At 42.5% G+C, this 17,656-nt stretch overlaps 1 protein-coding gene across 5 annotated transcripts in view; it reads right to left on the bottom strand.

Annotated features, from left to right (window-relative positions):
- fyna (FYN proto-oncogene, Src family tyrosine kinase a) overlaps positions 1 to 16,896 on the bottom strand; it is a 328,748-nt gene extending 311,852 nt beyond the window's left edge. The window contains exon 1 of one of the 5 annotated variants that reach the window (XM_068027408.1): positions 16,746 to 16,896. The gene's annotated coding sequence lies outside the window, so the exon portion shown is untranslated. The remainder of the gene's footprint in view (positions 1 to 16,745) is intronic. The other 4 variants (XM_068027430.1, XM_068027394.1, XM_068027393.1 and 1 more) reach the window with 4 other exon arrangements.
- Between the last annotated feature and the right edge of the window lie 760 nt (positions 16,897 to 17,656).

The raw sequence follows: 17,656 nt of genomic DNA on the forward strand, positions 1-17,656 counted from the left end.
TATAGGCGGAGCCCAATGAAATGTTCAGAAATGGCCGTAAATTCTAGAACTAGGGGACATGGCCTCAAGCATAGGGTAGAGAAGATGCACAGTTGATTTCAACATAACTACTGCATGCAGAGGGTGATGGAAATCTGGAAAAAACTGCCCAGGAGGTGGTAGTGGAAAAATTAAAAGGGAAAAAAAATCAGGCATTTGAATATTTAGTTTTTTTTGGGATCGACCAAATGGACTAAAGAGTCTTTTCCAATCCTTCACTGTGTATGTAAGAATTAGTTTAAATATATGAAAAGAAAAATGTTTAAGATTATCCTTCCTCCCACGATAGGTCAATATGAGAAAGTGAAGAAAAATGTTTTTAAAAGCAGAAGACTGATTTCTACTCATTTAATAATAGATGGAAATTAATATTCCATTTTAAAGAATTACTTTTAAAAACGAAACTGCATCAAAAAGGCACTTTTAAAAAAGCTTTACTGGCAAAAACATTTTAGTTTTACTTTGAAATCCCTCCAGAGCTTTACCCCTCCCTATCTCTGTAATCTCCTCCAGCCCTACAACCATCCACAATCTCGCTGCTCCTTCAATTCTTGCCTCTCGAGGACCCCTGATTGTAACTGCTCCATCATTGGTAACTGTCACAGACCTAAGCTCTCAATTTCCTTCCCTAAACTTCCCACCTCTCTTTCTTCCTTTAAGATTCTCCTGAAAACCCACCTCTTTGGCCAAGCTTTTGGTCATCTGCCCCAATACCTCCTTATGCAGCTCAGCACCAAATTTTGCTTGTTTAAGAACAAACCTGCAAAGCGCCTTGGGATGTTTTGCTACATTTAAAAAGGTGCTATACAGATGAAAGTTGTTGCTGTTGAAATAAAAGGAAAGTGTTTCATATCCAAATTTCAAACACATTTGTATCAAAGCAAGGAGTTAAACTCAGCACTAAACAATTCAACTTTTCCTTAGCTCACGGGTTAACAGGTTTATTTAGAGACACCTGAAAAGGAAAGTCTGAACGATTTTTCATAATATAAATACTTTCTTTCAGGTGGAGGATGCATTCCCTCTTACTGAAAAAGTCTTCTGCATCAAACTCACCCTTGTTTCATAACAAAAAAACTCAAGTGGAACAGAACTGCAAGATTGAGTGAAAACATTGTCAATTTAGAAAAATACAGGGGGAGGGCATAAAGGACTAAGCAAACACATTCAAAAGAAAATCCTTTGATCTACAAATCTGACATTAAGCATCCTTGAAGTGCAAAAAGACTTCTCCCTCTTCCACCCCCACCCCCCCCCCCCCCACCCCCACATCATTTATGAGTACTGAGAGTTGGGATCTTAAACATTCAACTTGTTGAGATGCAAGTGGTTCAAACGTGACTAGAAAAATAAATCCCCCGGCGCCTGCAGAATGGAAGCAACAAAACCACCAAAAAACACTGGGTTTGTACCATTTATTGTTAAGAGCCATCTTAGCATGAGCTGACCTCTGTGTGCTCATCAGGCACACACATTCTTCAACCAGGCCAAGATCTACTTAGAAATAAAAAAGTACTTTTGTTTGTGAAGAAAGGAAGAAACATTTCTGCCAACTGTGCTGGGAGCTTTTGCATATTGAATCTACTCTTACATGAGCTTTTGCATACTAACTCCCACATCTTGGAAACTCTGCTACACCTATCGTAAACCCACATCCTGTACCAGTAGTTTCACAACAGCAGAAGATTAGACTTTAAAAGACTGCAGCCCAATAAGTAGGGTCTGGGTAGTACTTCTAAATGTAACTACAGATGATTTCTTTTCAAGTGAAATACATATGGTACTCTTCTTTGACAGGCACTACTTACAAGGAGGCTATAACTATGGATGGAGTGCTGTACACAATTTAAATTTTGTACTAATATTTCATTTCTTTAAAACAACCAGGTGATGAAAGGACTGGTATAAATGCAACATCGTGCAATAACTTAAGAAGGGCAAACATTCAGTCACGTGCAACCTTTCCTGACTTTTCACCCAACACCAACACTTTAAAAACATGCTAGTGGTTCAAATGAATGTACTGCTCAGCAAAGTATGTGCTGACTACAAGCCACTATTGCATTAACCAGCTAGGTTTACAGATCGAACACCTGCACCAGTCCACTCGGCTTACTGGCACTTCAGTCTCCATGCCAGGTGAGATAAGCATTTGTTCCCTGCGCAGCCGGCTAGAAACCTCCCTTCACCCTTAGGAGGGCAGCAGCATTATAAAACAAACATACAGGCAATTAAAATTAAAGGTATTAGTTGATGGGAGGAGGGAGACTAGACTGAGACTGGAGGAAAAGTATTTCCTGGACTGTTGGTGTATGTCAATTTACGTGCAGTAAACTATTTGCCCTAGTCTTACAATAATTCTGGAAAAGTCAAGAGTGACTTCTTACCCCTCTCTCCCAACAGAAGAGACACAGTAGATTAGGTTGGCAGAAATGCCATTGATTATTGCAAAAGCACATGGTGGGAAAGGGGCTGTAATGCATTCTTTACGTTGTCGGATGCAACATAAATGACATGCATGGATTCCTGTTATGAAGATCTCAAACAGGTATATTACAGCTAAACTATAACAGTTGAGAGCAAACTATTTACAGAACTTACCTTGAGGTGTTACAGTTGCAGAGTGACCGTGGCTTGTAGTCACATGCCTGCATCCTGGTACTTAGCTCATTAGCATGCCAAGATCTTAAAGAGACATCACTCTTAAAGGCAAACATTCCCTTCCTTTCCAAAGGGAAGTCGTATGCAACAAGTAAAACACATAAAATTAGACATCAAAATTAGTTAAACGGGATATAGATGATAAAATTTACAAGTATATAAGCTTCAACGTCTATATATTGTTTTGGTGGTTTGACAGATCTGGTTACGGCATAACCTTCTGGGATGTGAATTTCATCCTTGGCTGTTTCTGGCTTGCAGACATGTCGTCAATGTGTTGGTTTTGTTGTCCTGTTGTTCTGTCACACCCTCATCACTGGAATGTGTTCTTTCGAGTCCGCTGTGCGCAATTGATGTATTGCATACCTCTCTTCTTTGGCTTTGGTTCCTTCTCAACACTGCTCCGCTAGATATTTTAACCTCGAAGAACCTAGGCTCACTGCAAACTTTGGATACCTCTGTGGGTAACCATGTTCTCACTGCGGGGTGTATGACCCTGACGTTTTGTCCTACGTGTAGCTGAGGTAGTTCCGCCCCTGCATGCCAGTCATGCACCATCTTCCATGTTTTTTTGAACAGTGTCTCCTGCATCTGGGAGAATTTGGACAGATGATGACTCGGCAGTCATCCTCACTTGTCTGCCAAACATTATCTCTGCTGGTGACGATAAGCCTGTATCCATATGTGTAGCTCTGAGGTAGAGCATGGCAACACGAAAATTTTGATTTGATTTTGTAAAACATTCGCTCGGCAAGACCATTAGATTTAGAGTAATGTGGTGAGGACGTCACACGGTTGATGCCCCATTTGGCGCACATATCCCTGAAAGGTTTGCCTGTATACCATGGCATTGTCCGAAATGATTTCTTCAGGTGCACCAAATGGACTGAATATGGCACTCAATGGGCTGGATTTTACCGTAGGTGGACGGGACATCGTCACAGAGGTAAAAGCCGGTGTCGAACCTGCTTCCGCCGAGCCCGGGGATCCGACCCACATTTTATGGGTCCCCGGGCTTTAACTGTCCCGAGGTGAGACTTCCACCCGCTTGAGGGAGGAGGCCCTGCCTCAGTGAGCTGCCAGCCAACCAACGGGCCGGTAGATCTTAGTCCCAGCAGTGCTACTGAGAGCGATGGCCACTGCTGGGACTGCAGCCCAGCCAACGCCATGGAGCCAGGACTTCAGGTAGGTTAGGCTTGTATCGCCGGGAGGTGGGGGGCATGGGGAATGGTGATCAGTTGTGGCAGCGAGGCAAGGGAAGTCGTTTGGGGGAGGGGTGCGTCTTGGGTCCCGGGGGTGGGTTGGGAGGTGGGGGTGGCTCTCAATTGAGCACCCTGTGCCCGACTACCATGGCACACCCCCGGCGCGCGGAAAGGCTGACAGCTAACGCTGGACATCCTTTCACGTCCCCAGCATGCTCACTTGCCATGCGTAAAATACCTGTGGAGGTGGGTGAGGGCCCTTAACTAGCTGTTAAGTGGCCACTTAAGGGCCTTGATTGGCCTTGGGCGGGCGGGCCATTTCCCCCCGCCCAACTACCAAAAGGTTGGCTGGAGGTGGGAGCGGGTGGGAAATGCCTCCCGGAGCCTCCCGCTCAATTTTACGCTGCCCCCCACGCCATCAGCCAACCCACTGGGGCTGCATAAAATTCAGCCCACGCTTAAAATGTCTTTTACCTGCCTGACAATTGGAAATTTGGAGAACTAATCACTGACGAAGGTAAAGTCGTCTCCATTAATGGAAGAGAGATCAGTGGCGATTTTGTACCAAGAGACTGATGGAATCTCGTGAGGGTATAGACTTCCAGGATTGTTTTCTTCCTTGGATCATAGTACTGAAGGGTACAGGTTTCTGCTGACAATGCTTATTTGAGAGACTCAAACATATGCTGATGGTCCTCCTGCCATACAAATGGCATGTCTTTCTTTAAGAGCTCTCTCAGCGATGATGCTTTGTTGGAAAAATTTGGAATGACGTGCCAAGAAGTTGAATAATCCAAGACATCTCTGTTAATTCCTGGTCTCGTGGGGTAGGCATATCCCACCACTGCCACCATATAATGCATTCTTTATGTTGTCTGATACAACATAAATGAGATGCGTGGAGTCCAGTTATGCTGAAGATATCAAACAGGTTTGTTACAGCTAAAGTATTATATACGGTACAGTGCAAACTATTTACAAAGAACAAAGATAATTACACCATAGGAACAGGTCCTTCGTCCCTCCAAGCCTGCGCCGATCCAGATCCTCTATCTAAACATGTCGCCTATTTTCTAAGGGTCTGTATCTCTTTGCTTCCTGCCCATTCATGTATCTGTCTAGATACATCTTAAAAGACGCCATCATGCCCACGTCTACCACCTCCGCTGACAACGCATTCCAGGTGCCCACCACCCTCTGCGTAAAGATCTTTCCACGCATATCCCCCCTAAACTTTTCCCCTCTCACTTTGAACTCGTGTCCTCTAGTAATTGAAACCCCCACTCTGGGAAAAAGCTTCTTGCTATCCAACCTGTCTATACCTCTCATGATTTTGTACACCTCAATCAGGTCCCCCCTCAACCTCCGTCTTTCTAATGAAAATAATCCTAATCTACTCAACCTCTCTTCATAGCTAGCGCCCTCCATACCAGGCAACATCCTGGTGAACCTCCTCTGCACCCTCTCCAAAGCATCCACATCCTTTTGGTAATGTGGCGACCAGAACTGCACGCAGTATTCCAAATGTGGCCGAACCAAAGTCTTATACAACTGTAACATGACATGCCAACTCTTGTACTCAATACCCCGTCCGATGAAGGAAAGCATGCCGTATGCCTTCTTGACCACTCTATTGACCTGCGTTGCCACCTTCAGGGAACAGTAGACCTGAACACCCAAATCTCTCTGTACATCAATTTTCCCCAGGACTTTTCCATTTACTGTATAGTTCACTCTTGAATTGGATCTGCCAAAATGCATCACCTCGCATTTGCCCTGATTGAACTTCATCTGCCATTTCTCTGCCCAACTCTCCAATCTATTTATATTCTGCTGTATTCTCTGACAGTCCCCTTCACTATCTGCTACTCCACCAATCTTAGTGTCGTCTGCAAACTTGCTAATCAGACCACCTATACTTTCCTCCCAATCATTTATGTATATCACAAACAGTGGTCCCAGCACGGATCCCTGTGGAACACCACTGGTCACACGTCTCCATTTTGAGAAACTCCCTTCCACTGCTACTCTCTGTCTCCTGTTGCCCAGCCAGTTCTTTATCCATCTAGCGAGTACACCTTGGACCCCATGCGCCTTCACCTTTCCATCAGCCTACCATGGGGAACCTTATCAAACGCCTTACTGAAGTCCATGTATATGACATCTTCCCTTCCCTTATCAATCAACTTTGTCACTTCCTCAAAGAATTCTATTAAGTTGGTAAGACATGACCTTCCCTGCACAAAACCATGTTGCCTATCACTGATAAGCCCATTTTCTTCCAAATGGGAATAGATCCTATCCCTCAGTATCTTCTCCAGCAGCTTCCCTACCACTGACGTCAGGCACACCGGTCTATAATTACCTGGATTATCCCTGCTACTCTTCTTAAACAAGGGGACAACATTAGCAATTCTCCAGTCCTCCGGGACCTCACCCGTGTTTAAGGATGCTGCAAAGATATCTGTTAAGGCCCCAGCTATTTCCTCTCTCGCTTCCCTCAGTAACCTGGGATAGATCCCATCCGGACCTGGGGACTTGTCCACCTTAATGCCTTTTAGAATACCCAACACTTCCTCCCTCCTTATGCCGACTTGACCTACAGTAATCAAACATCTATCCCTAACCTCAACATCCGTCATGTCCCTCTCCTCGGTGAATACCGATGCAAAGTACTCGTTTAGAATCTCACCCATTTTCTCTGACTCCACGCATAATTTTTCTCCTTTGTCCTTGACTGGGCCAATCCTTTCTCTAGTTACCCTCTTGCTCCTTATATATGAATAAAAGGCTTTGGGATTTTCCTTAACCCTGTTTGCTAAAGATATTTCATGACCCCTTTTAGCCCTCTTAATTCCTCGTTTCAGATTGGTCCTACATTCCCGATATTCTTCCAAAGCTTCGTCTTTCTTCAGCCGCCTAGACCTTATGTATGCTTCCTTTTTCCTCTTAGCTAGTTTCACAATTTCACCTGACATCCATGGTTCCCTAATCTTGCCATTTCTACCCCTCATTTTCACAGGAACGTGGCTCTCCTGCACGCTAATCAACCTCTCTTTAAAAGCCTCCCACATATCAAATGTGGATTTATCTGCAAACAGCTGCTCCCAATCTACATTCCCCAGCTTCTGCCGAATTTTGGTATAGTTGGCCTTCCCCCAATTTAGCACTCTTCCTTTGGGACCACTCTCGTCTTTGTCCATGAGTATTCTAAAACTTACGGAATTGTGATCACTATTCCCAAAGTAGTCCCCTACTGAAACTTCAACTACCTGGCCGGGCTCATTCCCCAACATCAGGTCCAGTATGGCCCCTTCCCGAGTTGGACTATTTACATACTGCTCTAGAAAACCCTCCTGGATGCTCCTTACAAATTCTGCTCCATCTGGACCTCTAACACTAAGTGAATCCCAGTCAATGTTGGGAAAATTAAAATCTCCTATCACCACCACCCTGTTGCTCCTACATCTTTCCATAATCTGTTTACATATTTGTACCTCTATCTCACGCTTGCTGTTGGGAGGCCTGTAATACAGCCCCAACATTGTTACCGCACCCTTCCTATTTCTCAGTTCTGCCCATATTGCCTCACTGCTTGAGTCCTCCATAGTGCCCTCCTTCACCACCTTCCTCCAGCTGTTACAGTTGCACAGTGACCCTGGCTTGTAGTCACATGACTGCATCCTGGCAAATAACTCATTCGCATACTAAGATCATAAAGGGACATCACTCTTAAAGGCAATCATATAACAGGGGCCATGAAAGGGAAGTGGGTGAGGACATTTTTCTCCAAACATCATTTTAAAATTAATATGTTCTCTTTTGTTTCAAAAAAAAAATCTAGATAAACATTAATTGGAACCACTTAACCTGGGCGGCACAGTGGCGCAGTGGTTAGCACCGCAGCCTCACAGCTCCAGGGACCCGGGTTCGATTGTGGGTACTGCCTGTGTGGAGTTTGCAAGTTCTCCCTGTGTCTGCGTGGGTTTTCTCCAGGTGCTCCGGTTTCCTCCCACAAGCCAAAAGACTTGCAGGTTGATAGGTAAATTGGCCATTATAAATTGTCACCAGTGTAGGTAGGTGGTAGGGAAATATAGGGACAGGTGGGGATGTTTGGTAGCAATATGGGATTAGTGTAGGATTAGTATAAATGGGTGGTTGATGTTCGGCACAGACTCGGTGGGCTGAAGGGCCTGTTTCAGTGCTGTATCTCTAATCTAATCTAAAAAAAAACCTCAGTGTGAGGTTGTGTGCCTCCTGATTGCTTCTTACCTCATTTGACTGGAAAGCAGAGGCAAGTAGATGCAGCAACAGTTTCAACAATGTTGCAAGTACCACACTACATTTCCCAGTAATGTCTTGCAAAGTTGCACATCACTGTACAATTGACTCAAATTAGTCCTGCAGATTCTGTCCTGCAGAACACAGCTCAATTTTGATCAGTTGATATCCAAAAGCAACGCTCCTTTGCTTTGTTTTCCAGCTGATCAGCCGGATGTACCCGCCATGAATTTTGACTGAACAATATAATGGGAACAAGCTGGTCTGAGCAATGCCAATCCATTCCTGAGAAAGAAGCCCTGTGCACACTGGCAATTCATACCCATTTTATGAAAATTTAAAAGAACAGTTTTATTCGTTAATGAATCGCTGCTTTTATAACAAAAGAATTGAGATAACAGAGTCAGCTGCATTGAGAGATTGCAACAGGAGATAGGTGGGTTTGCATGCACAGGGCACTTCTAAACAACTCAAGTTTTTCTGATTGTAATTTGCAAGAGTCCTCCAGCTTTGAAAACCCCTGGGACCAATGTGGTGTTTCCAAACCATACTGGCAGGTGACTCAAATTGAAAATTTTGAATAATTTACTGTAGGTTCATAAAAGATTAAAATTGCAAAGCTGGGCTTTCGAAAACTATGGTACAGTGACTTCCATTTCATAAACTATTATTTCCTCCAATTCCTTCAGTGTCAAAATTTATCAGCCAGTCTTTGCAACGTGTAAAAGTAACGTATAAATGCTGATGTGCCAAAACATGGTATCCTCTTTCTTCCCATCTCCCCACTCGCCCCCAAACTACACAGAAATTTTCAATGATGTGACTCTCAGTCACATAGCCTATTTTGTAAATTTCCAGCCTATGACTACCTAAGGCAAAGAGCCACTAAGGATGCCATAGCTGCCCTAATGGGTGAGGGTACTGACAAATGCAACAAAACAAAAACAGGATCAGCAATTCCGAGAGCCAATTTAGTCTGTTCTGGGTTTACTGATCGCAATGACACCATCAGCTAGGGCACTACAGTCAATATCAATATACTTGGTTAGCATTGGGGCTCCTATTCCTGAGCATAGGAACAGGGAAAGGGCATTTCCAACCTTCAAGCTTGCTCCATCATTCAGTTAAATCACGGCTGATTGTACCTAAACTTTAGTTACCTGCCTTTGATCCACATCAGTCGATACCCTTACCCAACAAAACATTGTCCATCTCATTCTTGAAAGCTTCAATTGTCCTTGCGTCCACAGCTTTTTCAGGGAGCGTGTTGTAGATTTCCACTACCCTTTGTGTGAAGAGGTGCTTCCTGATTTCACTCCTGAATGGCCTTGCTTTAACCTAATGATTATGACCTTTTGTTGTAGATTCTCCCACCAGAGGAAACAGGTTGTCTTTATCGACTCTATTGAAACATATCTTAAACGCCTTGATTCGATCATCCCCCTTCAATCTTCTATACCCAAGGAAATAGAAGCTAAATTTAGGCAACCTGTCTTCAATTTAACCCTTTAACTCCCAACATCATTCTGGTGAAAACAAGAAATGCTGGATTCACTCAGCAGGTCTGGCAGCATCTGTGGAAAGAGAAGCAGAGTTAACGTTTCGGGTCAGTGACCCTTCTTCGGAACCTTCTTCGGAACAAGGTCACTGACCCGAAACGTTAACTCTGCTTCTCTTTCCACAGATGCTGCCAGACCTGCTGAGTGAATCCAGCATTTCTTGTTTTTGTTTCAGATTTCCAGCATCCGCAGTATTTTGCTTTTATCATTCTGGTGAATCTGTGTTGCACCCCCTCAAAGCCAATATATTCTTCCTGCAGTGTCTAAAACGGAACACAGTACACCAGGTGGGGTCTGGCCAAGGTTCTATACAATTGAAAAATAACTTTTGTTGCATTTGCATGCCAGCCCCCTTGAGGTAAAGACCAACAACCTTTGGAGCATAGAAACATGAGTTGGCCATTTAGCCCCTTGAGCCTGTCCACCATATAATGAGATCAAGGCTGATCTGTGGCCTAACTCCATATACCCACCTTTGCCACATATACCTTAATATCTTTGGCTCAAAAAAAAAATCTCAGTTTTAAATTTAACAATTGATCTAGCATCAATTGTCATTTGTGGAAGATAGTTCCACCCTTTGAGTGAAGAAGTGTGTCCTAGTTTCGCTCCTGAAAAAGACTGGCTCTAAATTTTTTTAAGACTACACGCCCTAGTCCTAGGCTCCCCAACTCATGGAAATAGTTTCTCCCAATCTACCTGGTTATCCTTAATGTCTTGAAAACTTCAATCAAATCATCCCTTAACATTCTAAATTTCAGGGAATACAACCCTGGTATCTGGAATTTAGAAAGTGATTTGATTGATTGCTTTTTGTACCTGTTCACTAACTTTTAGTGACGTGTGTACTTGGACACCAAAATTTCTCTCTTTCACCAAACATCTAGTTTCTCAACATTTAGAAAATATTCCCATTTATCTTAAACTCAAGGTGGATGACAACATCCTCCCTGCATCGAACTCCATTCATAACAGTTTTGTCCACTCACTTAATTTGCCTATGTCCATTTGTAATTTGTGGAAAGGTCAAGAACCAGAGGGTATCAAGAGGCAACACGAGGGAAAACGTTTTATTTTAACGCGCAGCGAGTGGTTCGGATCTGGAATGCACTGCCTGAGGGGGGGGGGGGGGGGGCGGAGGCAGATTCAATCGTGGCTTTCAAAAGGGAATTAGATAAATATCAGAAGGGAAAAGACTTGCAGAGCTACAGGGAAAAGGTAAGGGAGTAGGACTATCTGAGTTACTCTTAGAGAGCTGAATGGCAGCCTTCTGTGCTGTACCCATTCTATGATTCTAATTTCCTGCTCCCATCTACACCACTTGCTAACTTATGACTGACCATTTTCCAGTCTTCTACTAGAAAGTGCACTTGCAGGAATATCAGGTGAATAGGACAGGGCTCGACTCTGATGGCCTTTAGCTGACGCCCAGCATCCAAGTCCCAACATGAAGTAGGGTCCCTGGGTGCGGCACTGCTAGCACCTAGAGAACCATGGTCATCAACATCTTCGGAAGCATAAGAGATACTGGTGCTGGGGGAAATGTCAGTCTCTATCTTTCCCTTCCTCCAGCATTCATCATATTCACTGTTTTAAGAAAGAGAGCTACAGAACCACCAGCAGCCACGTTAATTTTTCGATATGGTGTTAAGACTAAACGACCTGCAGGCCATAGTATTTATACAGTAAATGCCATAAGATGTCAAGAGACAGTTTCATCACCACTGTCATGTACGGCAATGGGAGAGATGTGTACATAAATTCAACTCAGCAAAGATTTTAAAATCAGCAATGAATACAATGCATGCTACACATATCATTCAAAACAAGGCTCCTATGATTCACAAGACATGAGCTCTGTGCTTAATGCATTGCAAGTACACGATTCCTTCACAAATATTGTACATTTGTGTACATGTACAAAAGACAATATAAATAACTTCAGGTTCCCACATTAAGCACAACTCTTGTACTTGTCATCTGTTGTTATATAATCTTACCTGTTAACATTTCAATAGCAGCAAGTTTCTACTCATAGCATGTTTATTTTGAGGATGTTGGGGTGGGAAAAATTAGTATTGTAGAATACAAACTTGATTTCTATCAGGCTGCAAAAACATTGCAGCTGATTTTTTAAAAAAGGCCAAAACTGGCAGTGACCTTCCCAACCTTCAGAAGGTTAATGCTCAAAAACTAGCAAAAGACCAATCATTACCAACAGCAGAACAGTTCCTGAATAGGCAATACTTGCCTCCTACTTCAGGAGGAGCAAGAGTAGCATTCCAATTCACTGTAAATGCTGCTTCATATGTTTATTGTATGAATATTGTAACCAATAGTTCACAACTCTATAAAGTCTTTACGTCACAGAACCAGGCCATTCAGCCCAACAAATCCATGCCAATGTTTATGCTCTGCATGAGCCTCCTCCCACCCTTCTTCATCTAACTCCATCAGCAGATCCCTCTGTTCCTCCTCCTCCTCATGCGTTTATCCAGTTTATTCTATACGCCTCAACGATTCCTTGTGGTAGCAAGTTCCTTATAAACTAGCTCCAATCAGTGAAGGTCCACTGTCGTGCTTGGTCAACGCCAGACTCACTTAATCATCTATTTGACCACAAGAAATCCTTACTAAAACCAGCACAGATGCTGGTTTGCATTAACGCACCACTTTTTATAATGGGGAGTTATCAAAGCAAGCATATTTTATTCTGAATTCATTCATTGCATAGATTTTTGGGTGATTTCTTTCATTCTTATATCAAGAGGAAAATGTCAGGGATTACTTTCATCTTTATACTTATAACTCATCATCAAGCAGCCCCAGGTTAGCCAGCTGTAACTGCAAAGTTGCTTGAACTGTATGACAACATTCTGCTTTAATGCCAGCCTCAAAAGATGCCCGGCAGAGCACCAGGGAGAATTTTCCACTTGCCCCACCCATTCTCCCCATCACTCAATCATGGGCAGTTTTGTGTTGTAGATCTATGTTCATCGGGAACTTGATTGAAGCTGTCCACATGCATCTCCTTCAGGATCCTGGCAGCCAATGTAGAACTAAGACTTTCATACAAACAGCCTGTGTTAGTTACATGCCTGTGTTCCAAGAGGTAAAATGCTCTGCTAGCTAACGGAGCAATGACCAAGAAACACTGATTTAAAAACAAATTTTGACACACACATGTAGTTACTCATTCAAGAGATTTAAATTACATCTTAAAGTCAGCTTTGACTATCGTTCTAATTTGATAAGTGACAATACTACCACTGCAAGCAATAAACCAAATCAGTTCCAAAATCCCACTGAAAGATTTCAAAACTGACAGGATACATGTGTTGAATCAGATCTATCATCAATTCCACTATTCACACAGTGGGTTATTGGAACTTGGAGCACTGGCACAGAGAATAGCTGAGATGTGACCATCTCTTAAGTCAATGGTAGATAAATGTTGGAAGCAGAGGAAGGTACAGAGCTATGGGAAGAGGGCAAGGTATTGGTTTCTTTTATTGTTTAGAAAGGAAAGAAAAGCCACATCGGACTAGATTCCTTCCCTCTGTGCTGTAAAATTCCATGAATTCATAAATGAAAGTGCTTTTTATTTTTGCAAGTTTGCCTTTAACTACTGTACTTAACATTTTCAAAACTCTTCTTTTCTTGCACACTTTCAAGATGTACTGGTGAATCTATACAAAACCTTGGCAAGACCACAGTTGGATTACTGCATGCAACTTTATGCTCTGCGCTATAGGAAAGATGTAGAGGCAATAGAGGGAGTTTCACTAGGATGCTGCCTGGTATGAGGAAACAAATGCAAAAAGACTTGACAAATTAGGGCTGTTTTTGTTCGAGGTGCTTAAAAGTTATAGAGGGATGGAATGGGGTAGGTTGAAATAAACAGTTTCCAGTGGTTGGGGAGTCTGGAACATAGACATATGATTAAAAGTGAGATTCAGGACAGATGGCAGGAGAAAATTAAAATCAACACAAGGTTGTGAGGCTGTGAAATACACTACAGAGGTTAGCGACTGAAACAGAGATAGCAGCAATATTTAAGAATAGGCTAGATAGGTGGTTGAATGGAAGAGGAATAAAAGGGATATGGGGAGAGAGTGGGCATGTGGGATTACAAGTATTGATTGTGTGACAAACAAACACGAATACAAACTGGCCAGAAAGAACACTGTTGTCATCATTGTGGGATTCTTCTTATTCACTCACTTTCAGGTCTTTGCTTATTGTTGCCCTTTCTTGACTGATGTACAGTTTAATAATGAGCAAGTTTACTTCCCATGTCAAAATAAGGCACTATGGTACAGACATATATGGGGTTTTTAAAATGTACAATGGTTGGTCTTCTACTAAATGTAGTGTTACAACTAGGTAAGAAAGAGGTCTAGGGTTCCCTTTCAGTCTTCACCTGGTCTTACCGCAACAAGATTCAATACCTAAACAGACTGCGTCTTCAGCTCCCCATTGGTGAATTTTCTTCACCGCTTTCCAATTATAAGGCAAAGAAACCAGCACAACAGGTTTTCTCAGATTTAAAGAAGTGAAATTTTATTAAACTAAAGTTCTAATTCGGTTAATGCCTATGGATGCACGATGCACCCATGCTAGAATGTACATGCGATACACACATGCAGATAGAGACAGAAAAGAGAAGAAAAATAAAGTGGAAAAGTTTGAGGCAATAGCTGAGGAGGTTTATTGTGTTATGGTTCTTTGAGCTCACTGTAGTGTCCTTTATTGTAGGTAGATCTTGCTTTTCATTGGGGCCCAGTATTCTTCTTAAACCTTGCTCACTGTAGGCGACTTTTGTCTCTTGGGGTTCATGTGTCTTCAGTGGATTTGGAGTTCTGCGAGAAAGAGATGAGTGTAGGCAGATAGGAGAGACTGTGGCGACCCAGCCAGGAGAGATCTTCTCAGTCCAGGAGCATTCTGCTTTCTGTCCAAACTGTTTGTACAAATTCAAAAAACAGAGATTGCCCAGCAGGTTAGTCATGTGACTAGCTTGTTTGATCATGTCTGTTTGTGTATTCAGCCATCTTAGCAGTCAACCTGAAATGCGAGCTCCCCCACCTTCAACGTCTGGTAATCAAAAGTCCATTGTGAGTTGAATGTGTCAAGGAATGGCTGCTTTGACATTCCAAACACTGTCTGTTAATATGCAAATGTCTTTCCAGCCAAGATCTGGCAATCTTTTAAAGTCCTTTCTTCATCTCAACAACAGTTTGAAATATAATGTCCATGTGGCAAAATTAACATGCCTCTTGCTTGGCAGGTTGGAGCCTGCATGATAGTAGACAGTTTCCAATCATCACTAAATATCACCATCTCCCATCCAGAACCTGTTACATTTCATATTGTTTTGGTTCCGATTTAACCTTACCCCAAATGTTTTCGGAACCAGCGTTGTTGGAAAAGATATTGACCTAGGTAACTGTAGAGTCGCATCAAAATAATCAGTAATAAATCAATTAAATGTTCAGCAACTAAACTGCAAGTCATGAAAACAATAATTTTACTACAAAAGTTCCAGGAAATATATGCAAAAGATCGCATTGAGGATCATTTATGCGTACATTGATAATGTATAAACTCCTTCTGTCGGGTCCCATGTAGAAGCATTGTAAACAGACACTCTCCAATGGAAATGTTTTATCGAGCTTTTTCTCCCTCTATACATTGATAAGTTTCACATAGAAACATTTCACCCATGTGTTACGGGAAAGGCTTGGAGTCTATAGTAAAGGCTTCGTGCATGGAGCATATATAGATAGGAATTGCTTTGAGAAAAACGTCCCATCAAAATCCCAAAGAAGGAACACAAGATCTCAGATGGCGTGAACCCCCTTCCTACTGCGAGAACTGCACCTGTGTATCGCTGTTACAGCGCTAAACGACCCACATTACCAGACACTGCACTATGTGAAGTCTAGGGCGTCAATGTTCTGTCGCTGATGCAGTTACATCTCAGGCTCGAAACAGGGATGTGGGGAACGGAAATGGGAGCTTTACAAAGCAGTTTCGAGAAAGGGATTTTTGTTTGGACCAACAATTTCCAGATTGTTAACATTTGATTGAAAAAGTCAAATGAACATAGATGACCATGCAGAAAGGAAAGCGCACATTTTAAATATTGGCTATAAACTAGATTAAAACTAGTGGGAGGGACCGACCAAAAGCATAAAAGATAACGTTTCAATTGTAATGTCATTCAAACTAACAGGGAGTAACCAGTTTCAGCACAAACCCTTTAATATAAAAGTAGACAAGCGGGACTTGTGCCAGTTTCATTTCTGATGGGCTGACCACCAAATAAAGCAGCATTTTCGTAACAAGCTTCTGCTGGTGGGTTGGAAAACAATGTGACATTGAAAAAAACACGATCTTTTAAAAAAATATACTACACTGCGAAGTACAGACAGGAGTCTAGAATCCTCACGGTACGGTTACAGCCCAGTGTTTGTTACCAATATATACGTTAAATGAACATTGAAAAATAAGGCCATAGGCAGGGTGAGGGGGGGGGGGGGGTTAGTGTGAGAGAGAAAAAAAACAAGCAAATAAAACTGCATGACTTCTTTAATGTTTACTGCTGGGCATCAGGATGTTATTTATTGATAACGGTACTTGAAAGCTCAAGATGAAAGGCTGAAAACTCCCAGCACAAAACAGAAATTCTCTTTCGGCTGAACATTTCACAAAATACACGCAAAGTGGTATAAATAAACATGGTGACACTGAAACAAAAAACAATCCGAATTCTAATTTTAAACACACACTAGAAATCCGCTAGATGTAGATGACAAATGTATGTAGTATGTGTGTGAATAACCTGCTGCAGCCTCGCTTTCTCCCACATCACAACCTTCTCCCCATCAGCTACCCTCCTTGTCTCTCTCTACAACATTCAATCCAAACTTCAAATAAAACTGCACACTCGTTATTTTAAATACAAGGATGATTTTTTTTTAAAAGACACCCTCGCACTTACCCGAGAAGCCAGCAGGCTTGCACTTACATCTCCTCTGACTATCCTTTGCTTGCTAGTTTCTTTCACCCAGCCAGCCTCTGCCCTGCGCTCCCTCTATTATTCAAGCCTCCAATTCGAGCCCGATTTGCTCTTTGTGCGGGGCCGGGGGGGGAGTCTCTGACGTCACCAGACTCGCTCTCTCACACGAACTTGGCCGCTCCGACGCGCAACCGAATCTGATGACTATGCGGAAGTGACGTCACGGCGGAAAGCAACAAACGGCTGACGTCATAATGGAAATTGAGTGGGGGTTCTACTGCCGAGGCGGGATTCTCCAGCAGTTCCTGTTAATGCAGGTGACAAAGAGGAAAGGGTTATAGCGGCAAAGAGGTCATGCATTGCAGAGTTTATCGCCAAAGAATTGCCTTTGGAAGCTTCTTGAGATTACTTTTGCCGCTGAGTGTTAAGGTTATTCTGTATGGTTTACTGAGATTTTTGTTGTCAGTGACATTGACGGAAATCCCACTGAAAATCTCGGTTTTTCTTTTTCAGTGTGAGACAGACGGGACGAAGTTCACAAGATAATTACAGAAGAGAAATACCATTCGGCCCATCTTAATTTATCCATCCAGAATCTCTAAAAATCTAGCTCATTGTATCATCCAGTTGTTTCTTAAATATTTCCAGGGATTTTGCCTCTGCAGCTGTATCTGCAAGTTTATTACACACGTTGATCACTCCATGTGAAGAAATTCCTGACATCGTTCCTAAAATTGCCTTTTAATAGTTTGAACCTGTTATCCATCCCTTAGAGTTTCTTCCATAGTTTAACTTAAAGTAATGTGTGTTAGCTTATTCTATATCCTTAGCAATTCTATGAATCTTTATATCACCCCTCAGACACATGCTTTCTATGCTGCAAGGCACTAGAA

Source organism: Heterodontus francisci, chromosome 3, assembly GCF_036365525.1.
Source record: "Heterodontus francisci isolate sHetFra1 chromosome 3, sHetFra1.hap1, whole genome shotgun sequence".
In the NCBI taxonomy this organism is placed as follows: Eukaryota; Metazoa; Chordata; class Chondrichthyes; order Heterodontiformes; family Heterodontidae; genus Heterodontus; species Heterodontus francisci.